Source organism: Pogona vitticeps, chromosome 4 (genome assembly GCF_051106095.1).
Source record: "Pogona vitticeps strain Pit_001003342236 chromosome 4, PviZW2.1, whole genome shotgun sequence".
NCBI lineage: Eukaryota > Metazoa > Chordata > Lepidosauria > Squamata > Agamidae > Pogona > Pogona vitticeps.
Window position 1 is genome coordinate 176,159,129 of NC_135786.1, and position 8,589 is coordinate 176,167,717.

General features: G+C 40.9%; 1 non-coding gene across 1 annotated transcript; it reads right to left on the reverse strand.

Annotated features, from left to right (window-relative positions):
- Positions 1-5,968: 5,968 nt before the first annotated feature.
- LOC140707263 (U1 spliceosomal RNA) lies at positions 5,969-6,132 on the reverse strand. The gene has a single exon (XR_012087183.2). It is a non-coding gene; the product is annotated as a U1 spliceosomal RNA (small nuclear RNA).
- Positions 6,133-8,589: the final 2,457 nt, after the last annotated feature.

Consider the following 8,589-nt stretch of genomic DNA (forward strand, 5'->3'; position numbering starts at 1 on the left):
AACAAGATACTTGCCAATGAAAATATGCACTTCATAGGCTTAGTATGTGTGCCAGTAACTTATAGGCAAATAAAAGCAGTAGGGAATGCGAGGTGAAGGTGACTCTTTTGTTCTACAAACTCCATGGGGGAAAATGTGTTTCTTCCAAACAAAATGGACCCATTCCTTTGAGTTCTTGCTGTTTTCACATCTTTTTTTTTTTCAGTAAACATAGGATGGAAAACTTTCAGCTACACTTTGTGAAAGGACTATGAAGTATATACATTTCAGGAGGCCAGTCCATCCACCATCATGAGAGCGCCCTGATTTTGCACTGAATTTCCAAAGAATGTTACCTTTTTTTAATTGGTTATTGGCAATATTCACATCAACCAGGGTCACCTGACTTGAAAACCAAGGTAGACTTCAGTCAGTGTACAAACTCTCTTGCATTACTTCTAGTGGGAGGGGGCTACAAGGAGAATGGCCTTTTATCCCTATTCTCTTATTTCCACTTCCCCACACATTATTTATTGTTATCTCTCAGGGGTGGGGTTGAGAGGACAACTAGAGAGCCAGTTTACAGAGTGGGTGTGGCCTGGCAGAAGGAAGCATAGTTTTCAAAAGGGGGAGAGCAATGTCCATACAAGAGACAAGGTCTACCTTTGTCCTGGGACCTAGAGATTCTCCATACCAGCTTTAGACTTATAAATCTTGTGCCCCATTGAAACTTGACATTTTCCCAACCTCTTACTTTTGCAGTTCTTTCCCACTGACAGTATATCTCATGCGAGACAGATGAGCATTTCATTTGGTTCATTTTTTGATGAGAATTTTCCAGAATTTATGCATTTCCTCAGAAATTCAGTGGAAAGGGCCTGCATTTTATTTCAACTAAAATGTGTGAGAAAATGGCTATAGTAAACTTGTCCATCCAGACACAGAGCATTTTGAGTGCTTAACTCTATACAGTACAGCTCTGAATTTGAGTGTTTAACCATGTTTTATGTACTGAATTAGTTTCTTTCCATCACTCTCCTGATCTCTCTACCTGGGAGGCAAATACATGATGAATCTCTTCATATTGAGAAAGTTGAATTTCTCCCTTGCACATGAGAATTTTGTTCTGTTGACCATTGCAAGATATTCATACCTTTCTACATAACTCTGATAGAAATAACTTTTGATTGATTGATTGATTGATTGATTGATTGATTTGCCAAATCTTGTCAAAAGCAAAGCTGACAGTTTCAGCATCCAGTTCCAACTTTATACCTTTCTGTCTAGCTCATATGAGAGGCTAATCCTGCCCCCCTAGACTAATGGGAGCTAATTTGCTTCCCATGAAGGCATAACAAGTGCTCCAGTAGCTTTACCATTAATTAGCATTCCATAGCTGATGAGTATGCTGTTTATTTTCTCCCCACTCCATAAGGTTTTATTGCTTTCCTTTTTCTATTTCTGTTACTCAAGCAAAGGCTTTTGAAGGGTTTCCCTTGAACCTGCTGCCACATTCCTACTGACTCTGGACAGGTGATGTTTCACCTCTGTAAGAGTGGCATCAAAGAGCCACCCAGTGAAAAATAATATAAATAATAAAACATAATAATATATGGAAAAATAATATAGTAATATAATAATATAATATATATATTATATTATATAATAATATAATAAATAATATAAAGCCTTGTGGCGCAGTGGTTAAAATGCTGTATTACAGCTAAAACTGTGCTCACGACCTGGGGTTCAAATCCCAGGTAGCCGGCTCAAGGTTGACTCAGCCTTCCATCCTTCCGAGGTCGGTAAAATGAGTACCCAGCTTGCTGGGGGGGGGGCAATGTGTAGCCTGTATAATTAAAATTGTAAACCGCCCGGAGAGTGCTTGTAGCGCTATGGGGCAGTATATAAGTCCAAAAAAAAAAAAAATCAGTAAATTTTAAGGAGAACATATATAAGATGTTTCATAGGTGGCATATGACTCGGGGGAAAAAAACTGTCAAAAATTTACACAGAGGTGTCAAATACATGCTGGAAGTGTAAAGCACAAGAGGAAGCTTGTATCATATGTGGTGGACTTGTAGAGAAGCGAAACAGTACTGGATAGCAGTACATGCTTTGCTACCAAAAATATTGCTTTGTAATATTCCACAAGCCCCAGAATTGTTTTTACTGAGTATTATCTATATTATCTAGTTATCTAGTTATACATATAGTTACTGCAGCCAGAATTCTTTATGCTAAGAAATGGAAGAAATCAGAGATACTGAAGCAAGAGGAGCTATTGGAGAAGATTTGGGAAGCAGCAGAGATGGATATACTATCAGAAGTGTTGAAAGAGTGTCCAATACAAAAGGCAACTGAATGATGGGATTTATTACATATATGGCTTGAGTCAGTAGACAGAGCTTGATTAACATAGAATTAAATTAAGAGCTAACTACAAGTAGAAATCTGGAAGGGCAATCAAAATGTAGAAAGGCAAAAAGTGGACTTGATATTGCAATGCTAACAACATGATTTGATTACAGTATATTTTATGTTCTCCTTCTTCCCCCCTTTTTTGTCCATTCCCCTTACCTTCTGTACCCCTTACCCTATCCCTAGTTTCATATATATATATACACTCACTGGGTGGCTCTTTAATATATACAGTATTAAAGAGCCACTCAGTGAGTGCATGCACTATGGGGTGGTATATACGTTCAAGTAATTAATTCACTTTTAGTACGTGTTACAATGGTTTGCAGAATATGTATTGTATGTTGTGTATAGTCTTATTTAGTGGCTGAAATCTTGCTGCTTAATGTAGGAAGCCACACTAAAGTAGGCCCACTGAATCCGTGTCTCTGGCTCAGTTTGATGAGTCAGCTCCTGTGTATGTTCCATCAATTCAGTTGGGCCTGCTCTAGTTGTGATGTACTGTGTTAAAGTTATAATTAGAGTAGACCCATTTGAATCAATGGAACTTATACAGGAGTTGACTCACCAATATCCGCACAAATACAATGGTTCTACTCTAGTATGACTTCTTATATTAAGCAATAGGATTTCAGCCACTAAACGTAATGTGTCTCATCCTGAACACCTACAGCATCTTGATGTGAAGAGTTCAGAAAATTGTCCTTTTGAAATTTTGTGTATTTCCTGTAACACTAATTTTCTTTAAGTAACTCTATGATGATCATACCCCTATATTCCTACGGTACTTACTTAAGTTATGAAGTGTTTGGCTCTTTGCCTCTCTGTAAAAGATCATTAATAAGTCAGCCACATTTTAACATTTAGTTATGTCTTTTCATTTGACTTGCAAAGGAAATGGTTGATTAGATTGAGTAAACAGCTTATTTCACAAAATGCTTGTTTGTAATGAAAAATATTGACAAAATATCACACAAACATTAATCCACATGGAACAGCATATGCTAGCCCATAAAAACATCCTTACTGTGTTCTGTTTCAACAGTGTGCAGAATCATTTCTGGTAAGAGGGGAGGAAAGGAAGAAGAGAAATAACAGAAAATCATGTTATGTTGCACCAGTTCCAGGATGATTAAAAAAATCGACAGTGATTCTGAAGGAAGTTGGAGAATAACCTTAGTTTAGTGAATTAACAAGAGAACAGTGGGATCACATGGGGGAAAACAAATGTCTATGAACCCCTTTGGGTTGGGTGGGCTGCCAATAAAGTATAATATCTCTCAGATCCATAATTGTGATTGACTGGAAATCTGAAATCTGGTTCTCTGTTGTGGTGCCTAGGAAATCTCACTACCATTGCTAAGGTGTCAGTTTGTAAACAGCTGGAACAGTTAACCCAGTGGTTCCCAACTCAGATATTCCTGAAGCCTTCACCACTAACTGTGTTGGTGAGGATTTCTGGAGATCATAGTCCAATAATGTGTGTGAACTCCAGGTTGGGAACCATTGAGCTAACCCAAATGCTGTTGTGCTGCAGCAGGCTGAAACTGAGTTTTCTGCCCACTAGGAATTTTGTGAAGCAAGAAGCTAATGGGATTCATGTGACCTTGTAAAGCAGTTGATCTTCCCAGGCACCTCAGTCTAGTTACTCCTTTCAAATGGAAACTGAGTTGGAGAGAGGGCACCCTGAGGCACTTTTATGTTGATGAGTGATTCCTGAGCTTTTCAGCTTTGACTATGGACCCTCTGGGTTTGATCGTGGTCACCCCTTGGTACCAACCTAGCTCATTTGGTTGTTTTGGGGGTTTTTTGGGCTATTTGGCCTGGTCTAGAGGTGTTCCATGTTCCAGAACACAGCCAAACAGCCCAAAAAACCCACAATTTATTTATTTATTTTATTTATTTATTCAATTTCTACCCCGTCCCTCTAGATAAGGTCTACTTGGGGCGGCTTACAAAAATTAAAACACATTAAAACAATATAGAAGAATAACTAACATAATGCAATTATTATAATTAATATTATCCAAGATGGCAACATTAAGAACCAGAAAAAAGGGGGAAGGAACTTAGGTGACTGGGGGGAAGGCCTGTCTGAATAACCATGTTTTTAGTTGGTTTTTGAACACACCCAGCGAGGGTGCCAGCCGAATTTCAGTGGGAAGTGTGTTCCACAGCCGAGGGGCAACTGCCGAGAAGGCCCGGTTTCTTGTTTTCTCCTTCCGGGCCTCCCTCGGCGTCAGTCCCCTCAGCCGTCCCTGCTGGCTATGTCGGGTGACTCGGGTAGATCTGGGTGGGAGGAGGCGATCTGCCAAATATTGAGGTCCCAAACCGTTTAGGGCTTTATATGTAATCATTAATACTTTGAAGTCAATGCGGAAACGAATAGGTAACCAGTGCAGTGCAGCCAGAGTGGGGGAGATGTGCTGATATTTTCTCACCCCACTAATAAGCCTGGCTGCTGCATTCTGGACCATCTGGAGTTTCCGCAAGAGCCTCAAAGGCAGCCCCACGTAGAGTGCGTTACAATGGTCTAGTCTCGAGATTACGAGCACGTGGACTAGAGTAGTGAGGGCCCCCCGATCAAGATATGGCCGCAGCTGGACAATCCGCCATAGATGAAAATAGGCAGAACGGACCACGGACGCCACCTGGGTTTCCATGGTTAGTGCCGGGTCCAGATGTATCCCCAAGCTGCTGTATGGGAAGTTCAATCAGATCCAGGCCATGAAAGCCTTCACGTATACTAGGTCATATGCTTGGACATCCAAGGCACTGTGAAGGGGTGATGAAGGAAAATCTCTGCATACCATGTAATCAGTTGTCCCATCCTCTCCCAGGCCCGACTTCCCATTAACAACATTAGTCTAGTTGCCTGTTTTTTATATATATACAATATGTTTTGGTATTCACACCAACTCCCTCTTTCTGGTTTAAGTTTATGTTCATAAATATGGCCCTAGTATAATCCAGCTACTGATCTCTCTCAGTCTCTATCTCTCTCTTTCAAATGTCATCCTCTGCTTACAAGTGTGTTCTACCACTGAGATGCAGTTTCTCTCTCAAAGGAAAGTGAGTAATCACATATTTAATCTAATTCAAAGCAGATCAAGACTCAGTGGACATTAAGCCATAGGACATTATACATTTATTAGAGAAATTGGCTTCCTGTCACTTTTTGTTTTCATTTTGTTTTTGTAGTGAAAATGTTAAGTGTACAATTACTGTATTTTTCGCTCCATAAGAGGCAGTTTCCCCCCAATAGTGGGGGAGAAAGTATGTGCATATTATGGAGCGAATACAGTAAAAAAGGGTTCAGCCACCACCACCCAGAAGCCTCCCACCGCCATGCTGGGAGGCCTCTGAACTGGCACCAGAGGCTGCTTGCTGTGGCAGCCACATTGGACTTCACCACTCTGCCATCCGCACTGCTGGCTTTCCAGGATCTGCCTCCTAGAGCCCACCTGGAAAACCAGCAGGGCCAACAGGCCTATGACAGCAAATGTAAAAGGCAGAGGGCAGTAAAAACAGCCAAGGACCAAAGGGGAAAGAGTGATTCTAAAAAGACCAGGGGAAACCACAAATACAGTCCCCCACTACCACAAATTAGGCAGCTGATTTTCCCACATTTGGGGAAATCACAGGGATCAGCACATCCAAAGTGCAATAGATGAGCCTTACCCTGGGAAAACCACTTTTACAATAATGGTATCTTCCCTGCCAGGTATGAGTTTGAGTGGCTCCTGCACCTCCTGCCCCTTTCTGTGCCCTGTTCCCCAAAGGCATGGTGACCCCCCAGCTGCACCTCCTGATCAGAACAGGGCTGCACAGCCCCAGTCCCGCCAGAGGCCAAGAGAGCTCTTCAGTGTTTTGGGGTGCCCCACAGGACCCCCATCAGGGGCTGGGTGTTCCTCCCACAACCCTCCAGTGCACAGATATTAGCATACCTAATATGCGGGGAAGGCAGGGAAAGCAGGAAATTCAAACTTTCAGTTAGTGAAGAGGCTGCTTGTCTGCTTCCTTGCTAGTCCATGTAGTTAGAGAGCTGGGAGAGAGACCTGGGACTGCCTGGTATTGTCATTTTAAAATGTAAAATTTAGTTTAAAAGCTGTTTGTTTGGGGTTAGTGCTTAGGTGAAAAGGTGCTCCCTTTAAGTTGAAACCTGCTTGTGTAGAAATGTGCATGCTTGCTTTAAAAGCTGCTTGTTTTGGGTTAAACTGTGCTTGGGTGAAAAGGTGCTCCCTTTGAGTTGAAACCTGCTTGTGTAGAAATGTGCTTGCTTGCTTTTAAAACTGCTTGTTTTGGATTAAAACTTGCTTGGGTGAAAAGGTGCTCCCTTTGAGTTGAAACCTGCTTGTGTAGAAATGTGCATACCAGTACTTGCTAGTTTAAAAGCTGCCTGGAAGCCTTTCAGACCAGCGCCGATCAGCTGTTAGGTGGGGAGAGGGGAGGGGCAGGACTGGAGAAGAGCACAAAATGGCTGCCATCTGCTGGGTTTTAGCTCTTTGGTGCTCTTTTTCGGCTGTTTGGGGGGCTACCAGGGCACTGTGAAGAGCCAGGCTCAGTCTACAGTACCTGGTGACTTTCTTTTAATTTTTTTAAAAGTTTCTGACCTCCCCCCCATAAAATGCATTAATTAATTTTCAGTGCATTTCTATGGGAAATTTGGATTCGACTTGCAAACTTTTCAACTAGTTCTGGGCATCTAATAGAGAATGTATTTCCAAAGGGTGTTGCAGCAAGGAAACTAACTGTGTTAACAGCTGCTAAATAGTTTAATTCCACTATTTATCCTCCACACAACTAAAAGGGACCTCTCAATGCAGTGCCAAATCAGACAAACCATTTCTAACTTAATATAGGCTTGGGCTGTAGCTGGGCAGAGTTGCACAACAATCTCATCTGTCATTGAGACATTTCTATAAGCATGGGGAGGAGGTGGATGAAAGGAAATGTAAAATATAGGTAGAGTGGTATAAGTCTTACCACTGGCTGATAATGGTCTATATGTACTTTATTAAAATTTATGGTACACAAATTTATGGTACATAAACTAGAGTACACAAACTTTTAAGTCATTCTATTTGTTAATGACAGTGGTAATGGTTCTTAATGCCACTGTTGACTGCTGTTCACTTTACATGGTTCAAATGTTATTCTGTTATAGTTTATTAAATATTTCATTACACTATTTGGTTCAGAATACATTTTCCCTGCTTTCCTCCTCTAAAAATTAGGTGCGTCTTAAGGTCAGGTGTGTCTTATGGAGAAAAATTCGGTAAATGTTTCTGTCCCATTGAAGTCATAATAATTCCATTACAGTAGGCTTTAAGCAAATTGGGCCCACTGTCCTCTGTGTTCTTATCTAACTTACGCATTAATATTTACTGGTATGGACAGATATCCAGCTAGCCTGTAAAATGTGCATTGTAACAGCACAATCTAATGCATAATGTGAATAGCCTTCAAATAATGTAGTTGGATTTGGACATTTTTCAACATTAATATGGATGACTTAAAACCTGGTGGAATATTATCTAAGCAGGGCAAAGTAATGTGAGTATTAGCTGTATAATTTCGTTGGTTTTGGACATTTTCCATCATTACTCAAATAACACCGATTCAGATGAAATTGTAGAAGAAAATCAGATCATCTGGACTTCAGCCAACACTACTGCATAATCTTGGGAATTGCTTGGACAACATTTGCATTTCTCTAGTTGGAGTGCATTACGTCCATCACAGATGATGGGATGGATTGTATGCAAATGCCATATCTATATCAGTGTGCAAAGCAGCTGCAGAGTACACAACCATGTTATTACACCTCTGAATGACAGCTGATGGAATAACAGGAGTTGGAATACTTGGCAACTAGAGCATCCCGAGATGAAGCAAAGGAAGGATGTAGATGAGTTGCAAAGAGCAGATACCCAGGGAGCTTCCGACAGCACTGAACACAGACTAAAAACTATGGTGAAAGACCACTTTCCAGGTACTATATTTTAGCACTTGCAAAATCTAGTAATAGCCTACCCTTTTCTTCTTCTTGTAGTGCCTCCTAATGGCACCTTAAAAATGATATTCCTTCTCTCCTCATCTAAAAAGCATAACTGGGTTTGTTAATGCCCAGTACATGCTGGGTAATAGTAATGGGTTGTCAGATGCCATTTTATTGGTGCCTGACAA